At 40.0% G+C, this 24,243-nt stretch overlaps 2 long non-coding RNA genes across 3 annotated transcripts; one reads left to right on the top strand and one right to left on the bottom strand.

Annotated features, from left to right (window-relative positions):
• Window positions 1-8,722: 8,722 nt before the first annotated feature.
• Window positions 8,723-9,463, top strand: LOC126189002 (uncharacterized). Its single transcript, XR_007537895.1, has 3 exons — window positions 8,723-8,822; window positions 8,981-9,077; window positions 9,255-9,463. It is a non-coding gene; the product is annotated as an uncharacterized LOC126189002 (long non-coding RNA).
• Window positions 9,464-13,216: 3,753 nt separating this feature from the next.
• Window positions 13,217-15,943, bottom strand: LOC126187729 (uncharacterized). Of its 2 annotated transcripts, XR_007537783.1 has the most exons (6): window positions 15,349-15,943; window positions 15,120-15,226; window positions 14,421-14,491; window positions 14,247-14,317; window positions 13,944-13,984; window positions 13,217-13,693 (listed from the first exon to the last, which is right to left on the bottom strand). It is a non-coding gene; the product is annotated as an uncharacterized LOC126187729 (long non-coding RNA). The 2 variants fall into 2 exon arrangements; XR_007537784.1 differs by lacking the exon at window positions 14,421-14,491.
• Window positions 15,944-24,243: the final 8,300 nt, after the last annotated feature.

Raw genomic sequence — 24,243 nt, 5'->3', positions numbered from 1 at the left:
CTCGCTGTCCCAGAACATGGACACCATCATTTTTTCAGCACTGGCGGTTACCTGAAATTTTTTTGGTGGCGGTGAATCTGTGTGCTTCCATTGAGCTGACTGGCGCTTTGTTTCTGGATTGAAAAATGGCATCCACGTCTCATCCATTGTCACAACCGACGAAAAGAAAGTCCCATTCATGCTGTCGTTGCGCGTCAACATTGCTTGGCAACATGCCACACGGGCAGCCATGTGGTCGTCCGTCAGCATTCGTGGCACCCACCTGGATGACACTTTTCGCATTTTCAGGTCGTCATGCAGGATTGTGTGCACAGAACCCACAGAAATACCAACTCTGGAGGCGATCTGTTCAACAGTCATTCGGCGATCCCCCAAAACAATTCTCTCCACTTTCTCGATCATGTCGTCAGACCGGCTTGTGCGAGCCGGAGGTTGTTTCGGTTTGTTGTCACACGATGTTCTGCCTTCATTAAACTGTCGTATCCACGAACGCACTTTCGACACATCCATAACTCCATCACCACATGTCTCCTTCAACTGTTGATGAATTTCAATTGGTTTCACACCAAGCAAATTCAGAAAACGAATGATTGCATGCTGTTCAAGTAAGGAAAACGTCGCCATTTTAAATATTTAAAACAGTTCTCATTCTCGCCGCTGGCGGTAAAATGCCATCTGCCGTACGGTGCTGCCATCTCTGGGACGTATTGACAATGAATGCGGCCTCATTTTAAAACAATGCGCATGTTTCTATCTCTTTCCAGTCCAGAGAAAAAAAATCGGAGGCCTTAGAACTTGAATGCACCTCGCAACAGAAGATGAACTGGCAAATATAGATATAAAAAGGATAGTTGGCAGAGAATTGCAGAAGAAATCTGTCAAAAAAATGTACAAGGAATGAAAGAAATGTAGCAATATAAGACCTAGTGTTGAAAGAAATGGGAAGTGCAAAGAAGTTACGGCGAAATGAGTGTAGGAAAATCCTGAAGAACTGGATAAAGAAACGGTCATTGGAAGAACAGTTCCAGCACACAGAAAATTAAAACGAATGTTGGAGAATTTAAAAGTTAAAAAATGACATGAAGAGTGCAAAATGAGTTCCGCTGTTAAACGCAGAGGAGAAAGCGGATAAAAAATAGTTCAAATGGCTCTGAGCACTATGGGACTTAACGTCTGTGGTCATCAGTCCCCTAGAACTTAGAAGTACTTAAACCTAACTAACCTAAGGACATCACACGCATCCATGCTCGAGGCAGGATTCGAACCTGCGACCGTAGCGGTCACGCGGTTCCAGACTGAAGCGCCTAGAACCGCACGGCCACACCCGCCGGCAGAAAGCGGGTAGGTGTAAAGAGTTCATTCGTGGCCTCTATGAGGGCAGGAACTGTTTGTTGATGTGAGAGAAGGAGAAATGTAAATAGGTTTGCGTGACAAAAGGGTTCCAGTATTAGAAATTTCGATACAGGCAGGCACAGCATGTTATCCAGGATGAAGAATTGTCAGAAGACACAAAAGTAATGTGATGCTCCGCAGGGAAAATAATTAATAATCGTGATACATATTAATGACTTAACCGCTAGGCAATATAAACTGTACCCTCAAACTTCTGGCAGGTAATGAGATTATCTATGGGAAATTTTTAACCAACAAATGTTTACCGATACTCGCTTAACCTGGTGCAAGCCTTGCGCTGTCATTCCAGCTAAATACTGAGGTCGCTAAAAGTCAACATGATCGTCTTGAGAGAATTTAGCAACAGTATACGAGTAGATTTAAGATAATACACATTTATTGTTTAGTCTGAGTTGCACACTTTTTTAATTCGATTACTTGTTTGAACCACTCTGGATCATATTCAAATCTAAAACAAAGCCAAACTAAATATGTACCATCTAATATCCTACAATAGTAGAAAAGAAGAGAATTGTACGTAAACTTGGAATTTACCAAAATAAATGTCTTGTCTATTCAAAACAACATATGAGACTACTGTATTTTGCAACTGCAGTCTGTGTTTTAAATAGACGGATGTTGGTGGAAGGGGGGGATAGCGGGATGAAGAAACGAGTGGGAGGGAGGGAGTGGCGGTGATGTCAAGAATTTAACACGAGAGGTCATGCTTATATTATCGAACGTCATAACTATATCAAAATTTTCGTTGAAACACTAATAGTGAAGAACAACGTGCACGAAAAATGTAAACGGTATAAAATATTGAAATTATAAAATGGAGCGAGGGGGGAATTTAGAGCGGGCAAAGAAGGAAGGGAGTTGGAGGTGGGGGGAGGGATAGTGGCAGGGATGCTATGGGTGCAACAGGAGAGAGTCGTACACTAAAATTGCAAAAAGTCAATAATGAAAAAAAATCTCCTTTTAAGATACCAGAACGTGTGCGTAAAACTCTAAAAGAGGGATTTAGATTTTAAAAGTAGAAATAAAGTAGCGAAACAGAATAAGTATATGAAGATATTCAAAATCTGGAACCTTGGAAGTATAAACTCATATGTTCTTACTCTGGTAGTACGAACAAAAAATTGCATAAAGAGTTTTTCGTTAAAATATTAAAAGTAAAACTCTAGAACAATTGATGCATAAATAGTGAAAGACATTAAAGATCTTAAAATTACAGAAGTGGAATGACGTAGATGTTCATATTGTAAATATGAGCATCTTAAATTGGAATAATCTCACAGAAAATGTCGTGGGAGAGGCGAATTAAGGCTGCGTTTTATTAGCAGAACAGTTAAAAAATGCAACAGATCTGCTAAAGAGACTACCTACACTACACTTGATCGCACTCTTCCGAAATACTGTTGTGCGGGATGGGAACCTTACCAGACGGGATTGGCGGAAGACATCGGAAAAGTTCAAAGAGGGGCAGCGCGTTTGGTACTATCACGAAACAGGGGCGAGAGAGTGTCACGGAGGTGATACGCGGGATGGGATGGCAGTCATTAAAACAAAGGCATTTTTCGTTGCGATAAGATCTTTTCACGAGATTTCGGTCACCAACTTTCTCATCTGCAAGCGAAAATATTTTGTGACACCAATTAACACAGGGATAAATGATCATGGTATTAAAATAAGAGAAATTATAGCTCGCACGGAAAGATTGAAGTGTTTGTTTTTCTCGCGCGTTGTTCGAGAGTGGAACGGTAGAGAAATACTCTGAAACTGGTTCGATGAACCTCTGCCAAGCAGAGTAGACACGTAGATGTAGATGTAGAATCACAGCACACAAACACCTGGGACGTACATCTAAATTTATAATGTGGAGCGATCCCGCAACGTCACTTGTTTGTAAACCGGAAGACTTCGATTTTGATAGAGTAACGGTAAACAGTGGTTTGTTTGTGAAAGAGGGTTTACAAAACACTAGCGCAGCCCGTAGGTAGCCACTAGTCATTTCCGTGTGAGATCGATAACGGGACAGACTAACATGTAATACCAGGTGCATACAGAGAAGGACAGAGCGAATGGCCGCAGGCAGAAAAAGAAATGCTGCAAAAACTTAGCTGGCAGGCAAACGAAGGAGGACACTGGATATTTTACGAGCTCTTAAATAGATAATAAAATAAAAAATTCCCGCATTTTATGACGATTCACAGAGCATCGATTTACTCATAGACGTAGAATTCCACTCTTTGTGCCCTTCTTCCCCGCTTCTTACCACTGCTTTAAATTCTCATTATTTCCAAAATGTTCCTTATGTTTTTAACCAGATATCATTCACTGCTATTTTTTTTTAGTTTTATTGTCCATGCTTGTCAACTTCATTGCCTTTCTGATATAATCACACCATGGACGGTTTTCCCTGTCGCCCACCTGCATACCTTATTTATCTCCTTTGTCATCTCCAGCTTTTCGGTGTTCTTCTTAACTTGAGATGGTGGCAGGAGAGTGTACATTTCTCATTGTATGTAAGGGGGTGTCCATTAATTACGTGAGCTCAAAATGGAGGGGAGTTAAGGGGAAGAGGTGCACGAAAATCTCACCAAATATCATTAAAAGGAGGGGGCACAATGAAAATTTCACGTCTACTTATTAATTCACAGAATATATATTATCATTGGGAACAATATAGTTACATGCACGGATTTCTCGACTTGAAACAAGTGCCACACATCTGCCAATTTCATTCGGGGAGTTCTCTGGCGCGCAGGTCGAAATCACTGCATGTCAGGTAGTGAGTCAGTCGTCTGCAACGCATGCAAATCCGATGTTGTTGTATTCATCATGCATTCGTAACAAATACGTATGTTAAACGGCATGCCGACAATTCGAAAGACAGGTGTCAGCAATAATACGTATAATCGTTTGTGGCAGGAGGCTTAAGATGAAGATTACCGATAAGAATTCTGTTGCTGATTATCTAGATCAAGAGATTGAACAACTTCATACTCATATGCTTCAAAGGAAGGTACAAACAAAGTTGTCTTTCATCTGCAAAATACGAAAACTTTCAAAACATTTCACAAGGAGAGTCGCGATTTTCACATAAATGTCCTTATGTGCCGAGAAAATCATTCAGGACACAAAATTGTCCCGGTTTTTAATCGAGGAACAAAATGCGTGCAATAATATTTCTCATTTAATTAAATATTTGTGAAAAACAAATATCCTACAAGTGTAACGTCATAGAAATATCTGTTTTCAAAATAGCCCCTATAGGTCTACCATATTTGGTTTAACTCGTCTTATGCCAAAGATATGTTGAAAAGAAAAGCAGATATTACCTGCCCCCGCTTCTAACTTGCTGATCTTCCTCTTTATAGCTCTCAAGACAAGTAAACCAAAACCAAAACCAAAGAAGGTATAAAGAATCATCACTTACACCATTTCGCCCAGAGGGGCTGCAGACATGTGGAAGCAAATATTGTGAAGAATTTGAGCGCTGCGGGGTGTGCTAACAGTGCATGTCGAATATTCTACGTCGTGTAAGCACGCTTGCCGTAATGAAATCTTAAATTTTAGTATGAAGTGTGCAGTTTGTATTTGATTACTGATTAGTAATATTAAACAGTTTTTGCGATTAATAAACTGTACCTAAGTATCTAGTAAGTGACTGAACATTGCAGAAAATATATCCAGGTTATTACAATAAAAAGTACAAATCAGCCGTTTTAATTGCTGAAGAAGAGAATTTTATACATATGTAATGTACCTCCATGTTCCTTTCCAATTCACAAAACGAAGATACATTTTTGCTATCTGTTCTTCAGCTGCTGCATCGTCGTAGGCCTATTATGAATATCAAAATATCGCGATAACTGACAAGAAAGGTAAGTGTAGTAATAAAATTAGGCATAAAGTACAAACACAAGTGTCCTCGTTTTTTCTCTTTGAAATCTAGTCAGCCTGTGGTAAACACTAGTTTAATGGAGCCTTTTTGCTCATTTGTCTCCGTCTGTCAGTCCGCGAGAAAACATGGTTGGCATGTTTAAAATAGTGTTTTTAACCACCTGTTAAAAACACTGGTTAATCCACTTCGTTAATAAAACATGGTTTTACTGAAGTGTTTTAATAATGTTTGAAACGTATTTTACCCGTCTACGGCGTAACCCCACGTGAGGGGGAGGGGGGAGGGTCGAACCACATCTCACAAAGTCTCAGCAGGGGAAGTGGGTATCCAAATTTGAAAGAAAACCCTTCCTCTTGTTGTTGGCATCGTTTACCACGAATAGGCCTCTTCTCAGTTTTTCATTCTGAACTGAACGGTGAAGAAGGGCGCATCCGGCGACGGGCCGACAAGGCAGGTGCAGTCCCCCCCCCCTCCATCTCCTCTCCACAGCCGTCCGCCCCCCCCCCCCTTTCCGCTCCTCACAAATTGATGTAACCTTGCCAACCGTCAGCATAGGAGCTTGTTTCATCCATGGGAGAGCATCATGGAGATTCTGGAAAAACTGAACCGGAAAACGCTTGGAGATGACCCAATCTGCCCCTGAAATCCTACTTATAACGTTTCAAGAGCTAACTTCAAGTGAGGAATCTAGGAATATGCAACCTCGTGGGATCACGAACGCAATATTACTCAAATTACAGTGCGCACAGAGGCGCTTAAGCAACAATTATTCTGCGCTTCATACGTGAATGGAACGTGAAGGAGGCCTAGTAATTGGTACAATGGGAAGTACCCACAGCCACGCACTTCACGATAGATCAAAAAGGTATGACTCCGATCCTGCCCTCAAACACAGACGCATCAGTTCAGAGTTAGTTTGAAGACAGAGCACGTGCCGTATTTATTGGCTAGCAGTACGCCATCTGTCGTGGAATCTCAAAACTATTTCGCCGATCGCCATGTTCTTGTGACTGCGAACACCAGATGACTCTTGCGTCGCAAAGCGTCCAATAGCGCTGTACTTCTAATTCGCGAAGTTTTTACCGTGTTACAAGCCCACGTCAAAAATAGTTAAAGATGTAAATATAGAAACTATTCATATATATCTGTACGTTAAATGTCTGCAGAAACATAATATAACCAATAATTTTTTTTTCATCTGACTCATACTGTGAACTATAAACGTTTTCACCTAACACGTTTCGTTTTGCCTGAAAGAATTGCTAGTGGTGATTCTGTAAACATTTGTACACAAAATACTTGATACTTTATAATTAAAAACATTTTTACTTATGAATGTTTAACAATTTTAATCGTATAGAGATCGAAAAGTACAACGTGTTACGTATGAAATTTGTTTACAGCAGCTTTATTATGTGTGCAGAAACATAATATAGCCAATTTTTTTTTATCTGACTCATACTGTAAACTACAATCGTTTTCTCCTAACGCGTTTCGTTTTGCCTGAAAGAATTGTTAGTGGTGATTCTGTAAACATTTATACACACAATACATAATACTTTTGACATTTTCGTTGTTTTATAATTAAAAACATTTTTACTTATAAATGTTTAACTATTTTAATTGTATAGAGATCGAAATGTACTATGTGTTACGTACGCAATTTGTTTACAGCAGCTTTATTGTGTGTGCAAAGTGTTTACATTATAACCCATTCAAATAAGCATTCACATCTCATTGACGTATATTGTAGGTAGTATCTATTATAAAGTTGTAGCATTAGTATGGTTGATTAATAAATAAAGATTTTCAATAGTAGTCGAGTTGTACTTTGTAAGAAATCGTGCTTCGGTATATAAGAAAAAGCATACGGCACCGGTACAAGGTTCCACAATATTCGCTATTTTACAAACTGCTTTTCAACTGTTACGCCATCGTCAGGTACGAAGATAAGCATGTGTGTCTGCACGAAGGTATTGTAATACACGCAAGTTCTCAACACCCAGTGACTTAACAAAACAGTGCTTTTCATTCAGTGCTACATCACCCAATGTCCGTAACCTTGAGTGAAGAGAACTTCCAGTGTGCATCAAATACAATCAAACAAATGGCACTAAGCAGTGGCTACATCCCAACCTTTATGGACTCCATAATGCATAAAAAAGACGAAAGCAACAAGTCTCCTATCTTCTTTACTCTGTGATCGACCCACCACTTCAAGACCTTAATGAATGCTGTGCGACTTCATATTTAGGATAAGTCTCTTTGAATGTGGTCAGAACGCTTAAATCCAAGAACTACAAAACCTCGTGTTATGCGTACAACATTACTGGGCCGTTTTTGCACAGTAATACAGGTAGCACCTCCGTTTTGGAAAGTAACTGAATATGCAAAATCACTTGTAACTGCTGAAAGAAGGCCACAGTTACAGGGTGCAACACGAAGACTTATGAAACATGGAATGAAGATAAACTACGTTGAAATGAAGGAATTAATTATCATACGTCCACTTGCCCATGATTGGTACGGAATGATCAATGATCAGGCACAGTTCCCTAACTCGCCACTTCTAACAGCACTTACTGCTTATAATCCCATCTAGACCACTTTGTAAATTACTCCCCCCCCCCCCCCCCCCGCCCTTTCCCCTTCTCAGATGCCCCATGTCTTTATCTCAGTTTCCGTAGTTTTGCTTGCTTTGTTAAAATTTTACTTAGTATAATTACAGTTATTTCATTTAACTGCTTAGTTTCAGTTACTACATTGTACCTGTTTGCAAAATTGGTTCTTTTGAGGACAAGATCATCTAGTTCAGTCGCCCTTTTGGAATATGTCACCAAATTTTACTACGTATTGTTCTACTTATTTTTCCTCTCAGAACAGTTGTTATAATTTGTCGTGTAGTTCTTTGCTTGATGTGCCACATGTTTTGTATAACCTAAATATTTTTTTCAGTGCATTTTTACTGAAATAACCTCACTCCATTTTGTATTACCGTAAGTCGAATATTAACAATTACCATCTACGGAGATCGATTGAGATCTTTATAATGGAAGCACAAGGTGTACAACTTTGCTTCCGCCGTTTGCCGATAGGTGGCGACAACGGTGAGTAGCAGTCGAAAGAAACGGATCGCAGAGGCCTGGCAGTAGTGATGGGCTAAACTGCGATTTTCCGATATCAGTGATTTCTGTGAATGCTACTTTTCAGTATCTGTTATTCTTAACTGTGATTTGTCGCAGTTAAGAATCGCAGTTAAGGAATCCAGATCCGGTATCCCTCCGCACCCTACCACTGCGACTTCTGCTACTTCTGCGATTTCTGCGACTTCTGCTACTTCTGCGATTTCTGCGACTTCTGTGATTTCTGCTACTTCTGCGATTTCTGCGACTTCTGCTACTTCTGCGATTTCTGCTACTTCTGCGATTTCTGCGACTTCTGCTACTTCTGCGACTTATCTCCGAATGAAAAAGCTACATGTGTTCACACAGAGAATTGCATCTCAACAAAACTGACATTAGTAAGTGTGTTTTACAATTGTTCTTCCGTTGGCTTTACTTTTGTATTAAAGAAACAATTGTGAAAATATTAATAGTGTAATTAATATGTTAGTAGCCAAACAGTACCATAATAGTTCGTGTTTAGAAAAAGAACTCTAACGTATTGTTATGTTCACAGGTACCCGAACTACATTTCAGTCACTCAGTAAAGCGATAATTCGAAATATTATCGTCAACAGCTACTGCGTCTTTAGACTGTCTTCGTCAGGCGAGAGGTTAGTTTCTAAGATTTTGATGAACTTAATTACTTAAATGAGATCGTTCTTGCAAATGTGAAACGTCCCCCATTGAATGGCTTTCATGACAGCAAATATTAGAAATACTACTCTGTCAATTACATTGCTTGTAATTAGTGACAGCAAAAATGTTTAATAATCCTTTTAATTTTGCAGACGCAGTTCCAACCCCGATTACTGGTTTCTGTACGTATCTATCCACTTCAAGGCTCTTGGGAGAGAATCGTGAATATTCAAGACAGCTCTTACAGGATTTGCAGTTTAAAAGTGCCATAATTATGAAATAAGTGTGCATAATGAGTGATTGAACTGTGTTTAATTTGAAGTTCTCATGCGATTTTAAAGGAATGATAAATGTTAAATACAGTGAGTGAATAAATAAAATATTTTCCACGTGTTAAGCAGTCCTATACCCAAATACACTCCTGGAAATGAAAAAAAGAACACATTGACACCGGTGTGTCAGACCCACCATACTTGCTCCGGATACTGCGAGAGGGCTGTACAAGCAATGATCACACGCACGGCACAGCGGACACACCAGGAACCGCGCTGTTGGCCGTCGAATGGCGCTAGCTGCGCAGCATTTGTGCACCGCCGCCGTCAGTGTCAGCCAGTTTGCCGTGGCATACGGAGCTCCATCGCAGTCTTTAACACTGGTAGCATGCCGCGACTGCGTGGACGTGAACCGTATGTGCAGTTGACGGACTTTGAGCGAGGGCGTATAGTGGGCATGCGGGAGGCCGGGTGGACGTACTGCCGAATCGCTCAACACGTGGGGCGTGAGGTCTCCACAGTACATCGATGTTGTCGCCAGTGGTCGGCGGAAGGTGCACGTGCCCGTCGACCTAGGACCGGACCGCAGCGACGCACGGATGCACGCCAAGACCGTAGGATCCTACGCAGTGCCGTAGGGGACCGCACCGCCACTTCCCAGCAAATTAGGGACACTGTAGCTCCTGGGGTATCGGCGAGGACCATTCGCAACCGTCTCCATGAAGCTGGGCTACGGTCCCGCACACCGTTAGGCCGTCTTCCGCTCACGCCCCAACATCTTGCAGCCCGCCTCCAGTGGTGTCGCGACAGGCGTGAATGGAGGGACGAATGGAGACGTGTCGTCTTCAGCGATGAGAGTCGCTTCTGCCTTGGTGCCAATGATGGTCGTATGCGTGTTTGGCGCCGTGCAGGTGAGCGCCACAATCAGGACTGCATACGACCAAGGCACACAGGGCCAACACCCGGCATCATGGTGTGGGGAGCGATCTCCTACACTGACCGTACACCACTGGTGATCGTCGAGGGGACACTGAATAGTGCACGGTACATCCAAACCGTCATCGAACCCATCGTTCTACCATTCCTAGACCGGCAAGGGAACTTGCAGTTCCAACAGGACAATGCACGTCCGCATGTATCCCGTGCCACCCAATGTGCTCTAGAAGCTGTAAGTCAACTACCCTGGCCAGCAAGATCTCCGGATCTGTCCCCCATTGAGCATGTTTGGGACTGGATGAAGCGTCGTCTCACGCGGTCTGCACGTCCAGCACGAACGCTGGTCCAACTGAGGCGCCAGGTGGAAATGGCATGGCAAGCCGTTCCACAGGACTACATCCAGCATCTCTACGATCGTCTCCATGGGAGAATAGCAGCCAGCATTGCTGCGAAAGGTGGATATACACTGTACTAGTGCCGACATTGTGCATGCTCTGTTGCCTGTGTCTATGTGCCTGTGGTTCTGTCAGTGTGATCATGTGATGTATCTGACCCCAGGAATGTGTCAATAAAGTTTCACCTTCCTGGGACAATGAATTCACGGTGTTCTTATTTCAATTTCCAGGAGTGTATTTTCCACCATTTAATTACTGGTAAAGACTTGGAGAGTGTGACATGCCGCTGCCCCCCATCCCCCTTTCCCCAGAAGCTTGGTGTGACACTGACCTGGAATATAGCCCAAGGTCTAGAGTATGCATTTTGAGCCCATTATGAAAGTGGGAAGTACAGATCTTAAATCAGGAATCATTTAAGTGCAGTACCTGAAGGTAAACCAGGAAAAGTTTACTTATGAAGGTGCTTGTAGTGTCAGCAAAAAGTTCTTGTGTGCAGTTGCCATGTAGAACGCCAGGTGTAAAATTTTCCTCCATAGTTTTGAACACTGTCGGAACAAAAGCGAGGCACTCATATGATTCAATACAATTGTCTTTGTTTCATTACACTTATACAGATGTCAGAGTTCTGCTGTGTTAACATTGCAAATTCCTGTAGGCAGATGGAGTATTTACCATAATTGTCATATTGGAAGCAGAATCAAACACATTTTTTAGGTTACTTGTCTCTAAATGATATTTTCAGGAGAAATGGGCAATGCTGCTGCTTATTGATTTAATACATTCAGTTACAGCTGTTTGGCCAACCATTACTGGTGCTGAAAGTGCGTGTCGTCATACAGTATGCACACACAATCCCAAGCTGAGGCATATTACAAGCGTTAAAACCACTGAGGCAGATTTTTTTTTTAAATATGTAAAGTAAGTTGCCAATAACTTTGAGTATGAGGTTATTGGACTTCTTCTTAAAAATAGTGTAGTTAACATAAAGACCAAGTAATACTTCAGTAATCCTGCCGAGATAAATTTTAAGGGCGAACACCTAGATTGTGATGCCAGTATGAAGTCTCAGTTGCAATTCCTTTTCCAGTGCCTAAGTTTAAAATGTATAGGCCCTATGTAATAAGTGGCTGGATTGGAGCAAGCAAGTTGAACAATTCACAGCAGTTTGGTGTTTAAGATGGTGACACTACAGCTACATTTAGGGAATAACATATGCATAAAACATATATTCAGATTTTTCACATTGAAATGGGACTGTTTACCCATGTCTATTAGAAAGATGAAATGTTAAACTTGCTATCCAAATTTTAAACTTGTCTGCAGCCCTTGCTCTTAATTTGGTTCAAAGAAAGACACTGGGTGCTGGAAACGTACGTTCTCACCTGGTGAACTTACCTGCAACTGCAGGAACAAACTTCATTAAATTCTTTACATTTTTAGCTTTGTAAGAGACTTAACAGTGCATTAGCAAGTGGTCTCGGGAAATGCTAGTGAGTACAGTGAGCAGTAACCTTGTGACCTTGAGCACATATCTAATGCCATCTGACTGGCTATTGCAAGGGATAAGAGCTATTTCCTACCAGGTAAAATGCACACTTGTAATTTACTGAACAGGTTCAAGAAATGTCAAATATGTGGTGGCAGCTACTGTATTTCTGTTTAAATTCAAATAGATTTTATTTATCTATGGTTTTACATATGGCATTGTCAGTAAATATTAAATTATATAATGTTGGTGTAAATACAGTTACATTGTTATGTAGACAAGCTGTTTCTTCTACATAATTCAGTTTTTCAAGTTACACTACTGCAAATATTTAAAAAAGTTACAACTTGTGTTGTTAGGACACATTTTTAATAAAAGATCTGTGTTACAGGAAGCATTTTTCTTTTGGTATTTATCTACAGCATTTTACTGACAAATTCATAAAAATGAGCATTTTCTGAGCTGGATACTTATACGTCCTGGCATTTGCCCACGGTCTGAAGGAAAACCAGCTCCTCAAAACCCCAGAAGGACGTTATCAACTGTGTACAGTTGTTGTGCTACATATTAAATATTTTATGTTGCGGTCTTGAGGGATCCTCTTCTTCCTCCTCCTCCTCTTCTTCCTTCTCCTCCTCCTCCTCTTCTTCTTCCTCCTCCTCCTCTTCTTCTTCCTCCTCCTCCTCTTCTTCTTCTTCTTGAACCTTGGGTTCGCCTCGTCAGGTTACATGAAACATTTGTACAAGTATGAGCAAAACAAACATGTACACACATTTCACATACCCCACATATTAATCTTGTTATTGAATGAATAATAAAATCTCAACAGTTTTAGTCCTCTCAAAGTGCAGGTGGCTCTTAATTAATGCAATTAAAAAAGTTCTAAATAACAAAGTAAAATTTGCTAGTTGGGATGGTTCATTTTTAGCAGGAGACAGGCACATATATGTACATCTACAATCAACAACAACAAAAAGAAAAAATCACTATTAGTGTGCATTTAGAACAGATTTTTAAAACTTGCGTGTGTTCCACCGCTGGTCGTGGCTCTTTCTGGTTTTTGGGTCTTAAATTTGGTTGGTATTCTTTGCTCATTCCAGTTTTGATCCACATGTTGTCACCAAATTCATTATGTAAAAGATAGCACAAAACAGATTATTGTATGTCTACAACATCACACATTACTATCAACTTTTATTACATATATAGAATTTTTTTCCTTCAGCCTAAGCTCATGGATTATCATTGACTGACTGTCCTCACTTGTAATATTCTAGATGGTATTCCTGTTATTTTTCAAGTCGAGGTGCTCAAGATATTTCTGAAACATAACTTAAAGTAGCAGGTTTTAGTATAAAGAAATAACACTTCCAGTATTTACATTCACTCACCATTTTAATCATTACAAAGCTTTGTGCCTTAATGGCATCAAATCAGTAACTGTGCTCCATCCAAGTCACAGACCTACTGCTCCCAGTATGACCTGTTCCTCTGTCACCTTTCTGAGGACAAACGAATGAACAAATAGTTGACGATCTATAAGATTTAAATATAGTAGTGGATGATGATGAAATTCTGGTTAAAAACATGTGGTCTCTGCCTCATTAAATTGTCCATTACCGTGCATATATCAACAAAACTAAATCTGTGTTTTTCAACAAACAGAAACTAATATGACAAAGAAAACACAGTCTTGGAAGTGATATCAATGGTCTGTGTTACCTATCTTTTGATGCTAGAGATTTAACTCACATTTATGCCAAAGTGAAATACTTGCAGTAAGTGAAAGGTATCTGCAACAAAAGGAAAAAAAATTAAATTTTAGTAAGCCCACAGTGTATGACGAATGACTTGTTTGTGATCCTTTATAGTGTAAGGATTATGCTATTATCTTAGTGCAATACATTATAACACTCAACTTTGCACAGTTACAAAGTGAATCAGAGCCCAAACATTTCATTTCATTCATGTTCCTAGTTATATACTATACATCCTAAATAACTTATTCCGGCAAAATTATTCTTAGCATGAATTGTGAAACACCAAAATACTCACATATTTTACATTTTGCTAGGCATCATACAGTTGTGTGGTCTTGTTTGCTTGTGTTGAAAGTGCCCAGTTACCTGCATATAATAAAAATACAAATGAGTTCACAATTTTCTACATGACAACATGTGCTCGAGAAGAGTAAAAGGTTTCCTACACGTATTGGACACAAATACTCACATATTTTACATTTTGCTAGGCATCATACAGTTGTGTGGTCTTGTTCGCTTGTGTTGAAAGTGCCCAGTTACCTGCATATAATGAAAATACAAATGAGTTCACAATTTTCTACATGACAACATGTGTTCGAGAAGAGTAAAAGGTTTCCTACACGTATTGGACACAAATACTCACATATTTTACATTTTGCTAGGTATCATACAGTTGTGTGGTCTTGTTTGCTTGTGTTTGAAAGTGCCCAGTTACCTGTATATAATAAAAATACAAATGAGTTCACAATTTTCTACATGACAACATGTGCTCGAGAAGAGTAAAAGGTTTCCTACACATATTGGACACGAATACTCACATATTTTACATTTTGCTAGGCATCATACAGTTGTGTGGTCTTGTTTGCTTGTGTTTGAAGGTGCCCAGTTACCTGCATATAATAAAAATACAAATGAGTTCACAATTTTCTACATGACAACATGTGCTCGAGAAGAGTAAAAGGTTTACTACACTTATTGGACACAAATACTCACATTTTACATTTTGCTAGGCATCATACAGTTGGATGGTCTTGTTCACTTGTGTTGAAAGTGCCCAGTTACCTGCATGTGATCAAAATACAAATTAATTCACAGTTTTTTTTTCCATGAAAACATATGCATTAGAAGAATAAAATGTTTCATCTACGTACTGGACACACACACTCACATGTTGTAATATTGATAGGCATCATACAGTTGTGTGGTCTTGTTCGCTTGTGTTGAAAGTGCCTAGTTACCTCCATGGAAGCAAACCTCACACGGGTCCAGAATTTTCTGCAAGACAGTGTATGCATGTAAGAAACATATTGAAGATGATAATTATTCTTGTTTATATACAACTATTCTGATTATGAGTAGTTTAACAATGTACTGTGTTCTAATGATGTATCACTTACCAGCACTAATCACAGGTACCATTGGCATTCAGAAATATTAGTTTTTCTATATTCGATGGCTTGAGGCGGGTTCTTCTGTCATTTATTAAATGTCCAGTTTTTGAGAAGACCCTCTCACAAGGCACAGAAGTTGCTACAACATTAAACCTCTCTTTCACTACTTTTGCAATGGTTGGGTATATGTATTGATTTTGTCTCCACCATGCCAGAGGATCCTCATTTCTACTGATGACTGAGCTGTCAATGTACCTTTGAACCTCTACGATAGCACATGACTGTACTGTGCCCTGTGGCTGTGCATGTTTCACTAACTTATCAAATATGCCCCACACAGATAAGGACTCAGTTGCCAAATTATTTGGCTCAACAGATTGTAAAGGCTGAATACCTACTGGCCTACATTTTTCCAGTTTCTGGGCAACAATATTAATTAATTGTTTCTTTGTGTTGTCTGCTGCTGCCTGGTTCTGAAATGCCAGCAATTTGAAACGTGGATCCAGCAGAGTAGCAAGGGCAATGGACTTGCTCTGCTCAAGATTCGAAAACCGATTTGTAAGCCCTTCTTTTAATGCCTCAACAACTTTCATTGAAAGTTCATGTAACTGCTTTTTGGCTATTTCGTCACATACTGCCAGAAGTCCACGTGTCAGGACTATAACCTGAAAATTGAGACAAATATGCTAACAACCACACAACATATAAGGAAAGTATACGATAAAATGACATTGAACTTACATGAGCCAAATAAAGTAAAATATTAACTTACCAAGCTGCCAGTTGGGTACTCCTCTGCACTGAGCTGCCTCGAAACCTGCTCAAACGGTTTCAAAATCGAACAGAGTTCGGAGCAGATTTCCCACTCATCATTTGACAGTGACGGAAGATCTGTGGGCCTGTTGCAAAGGGCAACTGTAATTTTCACTGCCTCTGACAATTCGACAATACGTTCCAACATGAACAGGGTTGAATTCCACCTTGTGGGCAAGTCCTGGATCAATTTCTTGATGTTTCCTTTGCCACTGTTCTGTTGACATGTTAAGAGCCGCTCTGTTGCACTGCTGCTCCTTTTAAAAAAACCTACAATTGTCTTGACTTTCTGGTGAACTTCCTGAACATTTTTAAGTGCATCCTGCACAACTAAATTAAGAGTGTGAGCAGAACAACCAAAATGTTTCCACTTGAGAATGGTGGAAATAGCATTTTTTATATTTGGTGCATTGTCCGTGACCACCATTAAAATTTTGCCACCAAGACTAAATTTGTCCGTAATTTTAATCAAAGCTGTGGACAAATTTGAGCTGGTATGGGCACCACTGAAATGACTGCATTCCAGCAGTACAGACTGTAATCTGAATTGTTCATTTATGAAATGTCCAGTCACAGCCATGTAACTTTCATTAGAAGCTGATGTCCAGCAATCTGTTGTTAGACAGATTGTCTTTATGCCTTGCAGCTTTTGTTGTACTTTCTCATTTGCTTCTGCATATGCTGCTGGCAACATTACATTTGTTACAGTCCTTCTACTCGGTATTTCATAAGCGGGATTCAGTGCATGTACAAAACTACGAAATCCTGCGTCATTTACAATAGAGAAAGGTTGATAGTCTTTTGTGAACAGACCCATTAATTTGCTATCCACCTTCTTCTTTTGAATCTGTCCCATCCTTTTGGGAACGTATTCTGTGATGGCTGTCTGATGCTGTGATGTGGAGGGAACTGCTTCCCCCTGTGTGCTGCTGGCTGTGGTGCCTTCTTCTGGCAACTCCACTGCAAGAGAGGCTTCACCTATAAAACAATAAGCTGAACATCAGTATACAGATTGTGTCAGCAACAGAGGCAGGATATACATTTAGAGTACAATTTACTTTCCAAGTACTGTATGCTGATGACATGACACTCATCACTGATGGAGAAAATCAGAAATATATTTTAGAATACTACAAAGTTGTAAGTGAAATGAGCAGTGACTGGTGCAGGGCCAATCAATTATCAATACATAAAATAAAAATGGAGGTAGTTTACTTCACCCTAAAGACATTTAAACAAGACACAAAATGTGTTAAATTACTGGAATTGCATTTACATCAAAAACTCACATGAGATAAGCATATAAATCATCTGTGTGGCAAACTTGCTAGTACTCTCTTCCTACTACACAACATGAGATGCATTATTAGTAAAAATTTATTAATTTCTGCATATTTTTCTTTTTTCCATTCATGATTGCTGTATGGAATACTGTTTTGGGGTAACTCAGTGAATTCAAGTACCATCTTGAAGTGGTGGAAGAAAGCAGATGTATATTGCATCCACCACCAAGACAAAGCTGCAAAAAAACGCTTTAAAGAATTCAAGATAATGACTCTGCCCAGTATGTGTACTTACATTAAGAATTTTAATTTAAGATCCCAACTCCATGCCCATAACATCCAAAATAACAGTAATCTAGATCTTCATGCTCAAGACTGACATTAAATCATAAGAACAGAAAGCAATCTATTAATGAATGGTTTGAAGCATCCCATAGAAGTGTGGTTCAAATGTATGCTATACTTCTCAACTGATGAGTTTCTAAACAGTGATAGACAGGAAATATGCACTAGCAGTAACCAGGTGGTAACTACATAATGAAGTATGACTATAGGTGTGCGACAGTAATGTATAAGCATTCACACTTTTTTTCTACATAAGATAACACATAATTATATAGATACTTTTATTTAATATGTGACAAATGTAATTAACTATTACTACTGCTGTTATGTTAACACTGTGTAGTACCACTGTAATTATGATTATTTTATTATTACCATTATTTTGGCATATGTATATTTGTCCTGCATATAAATACTTGCATAATTATATTTTGCTTTTATGTATTCAATTATTGATGACGCCAATTGTATGGATAACATACCGATAGGCAAATAAAGATTCTGTTCTGTTCTATTAATTATACGTGCAATGTAAACCTTTCCTCGCGCCACTTCAAGTTTGAAATCTTATAGAACAGTAATTAAGAGCCACGTGAAATACAATACACCATTCAGATTTTAAATTACATCGCACTTCACTCGATGTTAATTTGGTACAATCAAAATCAAATCGCAGCCTTGAGTTACACTATACAGCAACAAAAAAAGTTGAAACTTATTTCTAATTACTGTCTGAACATAAATTTCAGGGAAGTGAACATCCACGTTCTGGTTTAAATAGAGCGGGCTCGCGGGTTGCTTTGCAGCCTGTTACACTACGCTGTATATTTTCAACTCGAATTTTATACTTATAGAAGCTGAAATGTTCACTATAATTCGAACAGTTAATGTCATTTAACTATTTGAGGAACAACTGCGCAATTTCCACAGGATATGGTCGTGTTTGAAGAAATTATAAGTGTTTCCCTGTGTAAACGTTGGGCGCGCATGTTGGTAACGGCTGCCTCGGGCGTTTATGTCGAACTCTTATTGGCTATTGCTATCAGCACAACACAATGGCGCACATTTCAAGTGCTACGGACGGCGAGAATATCTCGTTCAAATTTCAGTTAAGCTCGATGGGGATTATTACACTTACAAACGCATATACCATGGGTAGAAAATTGAAAGTACAATCCTAGCCCCAAGAGTAAATTTTCTAAATGATCTACTTAAAATACCACCCAGCCTAGTATGTTGTTTTCTTGGTATTAACAGCGCTGTTTTAAAAAGAGTGCAGACAAAAAACAATTAATCATCCCATAAAACACTCAGTTGTTGCAACATACCTGGCTCTGGCAACACAGGGTCGACGGATCTTGAAGAATTTGTCGCAAAGTTCACCATTACATGCGACCTTTCGATATGTTTCTTCAAGTTCGTCGTGCTGGTTCTGTACGACAACTTTTTGCCGCATAAACGACATTTTGCATACTCTTCATCCAGAATAGTGAAATGATTCCACAATTCGCTCCTCTGTGATCGTTTCATCTTGGCAGAAACAAGAAGTAAACCCTTGAACGACCAGAGACGAAATGGAAGAAAATCAGGAAATACTGTCCCCACTCTGGGAATTTTCAACAGTTGAAATTCAATTAGTTGGGGTAATCCCAGTGACGTAGACCTAACGAATGGGATCGAATCAGCCGCCAATAACATAGGCCGTGGTTCAATTCTTCGACCATACATCGATCTCATCTCATGTCCTTATAACGAAGTACGAAAGTGATCAACAGATGGCACTCGACAAAGAATGTTAACTGCACTTTTTAGTTGCTACTTGCGACTCTTAGTTGCGACTTGTCACGGAAATCGCAGTTAGACTCGATGCCGTATCGCACAGATGGACGTAGTACGAACTTTGACCAACAGATGGCACTGTTAACCGCGCTTTTTAGTTGCTACTTGCGACTCTTAGTTGCGACTTGTCACGGAAATCGCAGTTAGACTCGATGCCGTATCGCACAGATGGACGTAGTACGAACTTTGACCAACAGATGCCACTGTTAACCGCACTTTTTAGTTGCTACTTGCGACTCTTAGTTGCGACTTGTCACGGAAATCGCAGTTGGACTCCATAGCGTACCGCAAAGATGGAAGTAGTACGAACTTTGGCCAAAAGATGCCACTGTTAACCGCGCTTTTTAGTTGCTACTTGCGACTCTTAGTTGCGACTTGTCACTGAATTCGCAGAAAGCAGTGCTAAATTCGACCAATAGATGGCTCACGTCTTTGAATGTGAAATTCTACTTGCTTCTGCTAACTGTGACTGAAATCGCAGTTAGATTCTGTAAAGTTGCTACTGTGATATCTGCGACTTCTCAGTCACTGTGATTTCTAACAGATACGCGATTTCCTGCCCACCACTACCTGGCAGTTAGCTTGGACCTCGGTCAACATAACCTCATTCAAACATTAGTCAATTTGTGTCTGCATCATAAAGTTGTTCTTGATTGAAAATGTCAGTTTACGAGCCTAATGCACGTCATTTGCGGGAGGTGTTACTGTTCTGTTTCAGTATGAAGAAAACAGCGGCTGAGTCTCATCGTATGCTCTCAAGTACGTATGGTAAGGACGCTATTAGTGAAAGAACGTGTCGTGAGTGGTTTCAACGCTTCAAGAACGGTGATTTTAACGTCGTAGACCGGCACAATGGTGAAAGAGAGAATGTTTTCGAAGATGAAGAATTGGAGACACTGCGGAGTGAAGACTCGTGTCAAGCCCAAGAAGAATTTGGACGATTAGTGGGAGTGACACAGCAAGCCATTTCAAAGCGTCTGAAGGCTATGGGCATGATTCAGTAAGGAGGTACTTGGGTCCTGTGTAGGCTGAAACCAAGAGACGTTGAACGGAGTTTGTGAGTTTTTGAACAGTTGCTTCAAAGGCAAAAACGGAAGGGATTTCTGCATCGCATTGTGATCGGGAACGAAAAATAAGTTCATTAATATAACCCTAAACGCAAAAAATCATGGGGATATCCCGGCCATGCTTCCGCGTCGATGGCCAACCGAATATTCACGGCTCCAGGGTCATGTTCTGCATTTGATGGGACCAGCTCGGCGTCGTGTGCTATGAGGAGATAAAACCAAGTGAAACAATCACAGGTGCTCGTTATCGAACGTAATTAATGCGTTTGAACAGAGCATTAAAAGGCAAACGGCCGCAATACAGTGAGAGGCACAATAAAGTGATTTTGCAGCACTGCAACGATCGACCCCACATTGCAAAAGAGGTCAAAACGTACTTGGAAACGTTACAATGGGAAGTCGTACCCCACCTGCCGTATTCTCCAGACAGTGCTCTCTCTGACTGCCACCTGTTTAGATCAATGGCGCATGGACTGACTGACCAACACTTCCGATCTCATGATGACACAAATTGGATCGATTTGTGGATCACTTCAAAAGATGGACAATTTTTACGACGCGGGATTGATACACTGCCCGAAAGACGGGAGAAAGTAGTGGCCAGCGATGGAAAATACTTTGACTGGTATATGTGTAACCAACTTGTTTTATTAAAGCCTCAAATATCGGGGAAAAACGGCGGAAGGAAAGTTGTAGACCTTGTAAAAAAATGAAACTTGAAGTCGACGTCCGCCATCTCAACTAGCCCAAAATATTAGGTTCACTTCATTCATACCCCTATAGTTCATCGCGGTGGCAATTCTCTGTGACGTCACTCTGACGTGCCCGTACCCAGTTTCAACTGTTCGGTTCCTTGATTGTGTGGAGACCTAGTTGTCTCATCAAAAACGTCAGCTTGCTTTGTTTGTGGATCTACTAATCGATCTGATCGTCATCTAAAGTTTAAAGGAATCACATTTCATTCGCAAGTAGAGCAATTCAAGCAATATTTTCTTTTGTACACACGAGTTATTATTGCACTGTTTACTTTTATTGTAGTGGTTTTATTTCTGTCATTTGACTTCAGATTTGCCTTACTTTACTCAGTGTCCGTTCCTTCTCTTCTTTCCTGTGTTTATCATTGCCTTCCAAATCGAAAATGCTCCGACATCAAAGCCACACCATCAACGGCCTCGTCCCCTCACAACAAGCGGCTACGTAACCGCGTTGATTGTTGCGGCAGCATCTGATACCCTAAATTCCTCTCGCCAATAATTGTTATTACTTGTTCACATATTTTCCCCGTTTAAAGAAGATTCTGACTAGAACAGCCGGAGACAGCGGTCATGTGTGCGTGAGTTTCGTGTGTATGAGCTTGTATGTGTGTTGTGCTTCCTTTGTGAAGAAGACTTCGGCTGAAAATTTATGTAAACACACTTTTTCGTTATGTATGCCTGGTGCTCGGCATGTGAGTAGCAATCTATCCGTTTCACAGTGTAGTTATTCTCTCATGGCGTTTGTTGTAATCAACAGTACTTCCAACAGGAGCATTGATGTACATAATTACAATACCAGAAGAAAACAAATGACATTCTTTGCGTCCCATTAAGTTTGTCTGCAGCACAAACAGGGTTTCTCAATGCTGCAACAAAAAGATTTTATCATCTAGCCATTTATATAAAATGCCTGACTCACAGCGAAGTAAAATTTGAAATTAAACTGAAGACGTTTCTCTTTGATAACTCCTCCTATTCCGCTGAAGATTATCTATTACTGTAATGTGTAAATGATGAAGGGTAGGAATTACTGCCTAACATCTGTCTGTTTTTAATTAAAAAACGTAAAAACTAATAAATGATCAGGATGGAGGCATGTTTTAAAATAACTGATGTCAATATGTAATGACTCGTTCCATATTATTACGATTTATCGTGCAAATGATACAAGGAACAGGAAACTAAGTAACTAACTACTGGTATATCACAAAGCATGGTATATACTTTGAAAACCTGAAAATGAAATTCAAAAGTAAAATCAAGCATATGATCAAAGTATACGTACATTCCAATTGTACTATGTTTGGTTATTCCTGAAAAACTGACAGGGTTACTGGCGAGAAATATTCTGGGAAAAGAAGCAAATAGACTCCTGCTGGAAACGTAGGCCTATATCTTACACAGATTATGCTATCATTACTAAAAAGCTACTCACGTACATGCTAACCCTAAATCTCCATTTTGAGTGGTCTTTAGCGCTGGTGAGACCATTCCCTTACTCGCATTTAAAGCATTTCACAATGTTTCAAAATGTTTAAAAGATTATATCGTCTTTTTACCCTGTAAGTTGCTGTTATTGGCCACACACTGAATGACGCATCATAGGTAAGATTTCAAAATGAGAAGATGGGTAAACTACAGAGAGAGTAACGCACTACCAATTTGCCGGCCGGTGTGGCCGTGCGGTTCTAAGCGCGTCAGTTTGGAACTGCGTGACCGCTACGGTCGCAGGTTCGAATCCTGCCTCTGGCATAGATGTGTGTGATGTCCTTAGGTTAGTTAGGTTTAAGTAGTTCTAAGTTCTAGGGGACTGGTGACCTCAGTAGTTAAGTCCCATAGTGCTCAGAGCCATTTAGCACTACCAATTTAAGAAAACAAGAACTCCATTCTGCATGGAGGAATACTTCTATGCAGTTCTGTTTCTTTGACATTTTAATAATCATTCAGTTTGTTGACAGGCAAAGGTATGATAGCATGCCTTACTTCTTTCCTCATTGCACACGCTTATAGGCTAGCAAAGAACGCGTAGGTAGGTTTTTTTGCATGTGTGAACACTAAAAATGTTGTGCATATGAGTTGAAAACTGAAAATATAATGAACAAGGATCTGCACCGATACCAGTATCACATAGATTCCTTCTGTTTCTGTTTATTCTAAATATAGTAGCAAAAAACAAGTTACATTAACGAGGGCAAATGTGTTGATCACTATAGAAAATACGCATTGAAGAACAGAAAAACATTTGAAATTGCCTTCATGACACTATGTTATTCGCGTAAGCTCTATAATTTTTAATATCTAAAACAGCTCTTGCACGCACACGACAGAAATAACGGACAAGAAGCAATCGCAAACAGCAGTCTACTAAGTGTTTGGGTATTGAAAATGGCGGCAGGCCCCGTCCTCTCTGGCTTCAAAACAAAGTACAGCGTAAGTCTGTAGCGCCACCTCCTTTGTTAGTTTACGTCCATGATAGTATACCGCTTTAACATCTTTAAGCCCACAAAAATTTCACAGCCCCAAAAATCTTTGTACGTGACGGTGCAGTAAAGCCGAAAATTGGTTTGTAACATAACAAATATTGCAGAATATTACACCACTGTCGTGTGTCTTTCATTAATAATGGGAAAAATGTTGTACCAAGAACCGACGGAACATTCCGTTAACGCCAGTTGTGCTCAGATCTCCCCCTCCCCCTTCCTACCAAACCAGAGTTTGTGCACTGTTTTGACTTTGAAAATTAACTACTTCGCTCGTGCTGAATTTCTGTCCTATGCGTTTCAAGATATTTCACTTGTG

This window comes from Schistocerca cancellata, chromosome 5 (genome assembly GCF_023864275.1).
Source record: "Schistocerca cancellata isolate TAMUIC-IGC-003103 chromosome 5, iqSchCanc2.1, whole genome shotgun sequence".
NCBI classification, from domain to species: Eukaryota; Metazoa; Arthropoda; class Insecta; order Orthoptera; family Acrididae; genus Schistocerca; species Schistocerca cancellata.
This window is presented reverse-complemented; position numbering and strand designations above follow the sequence as displayed.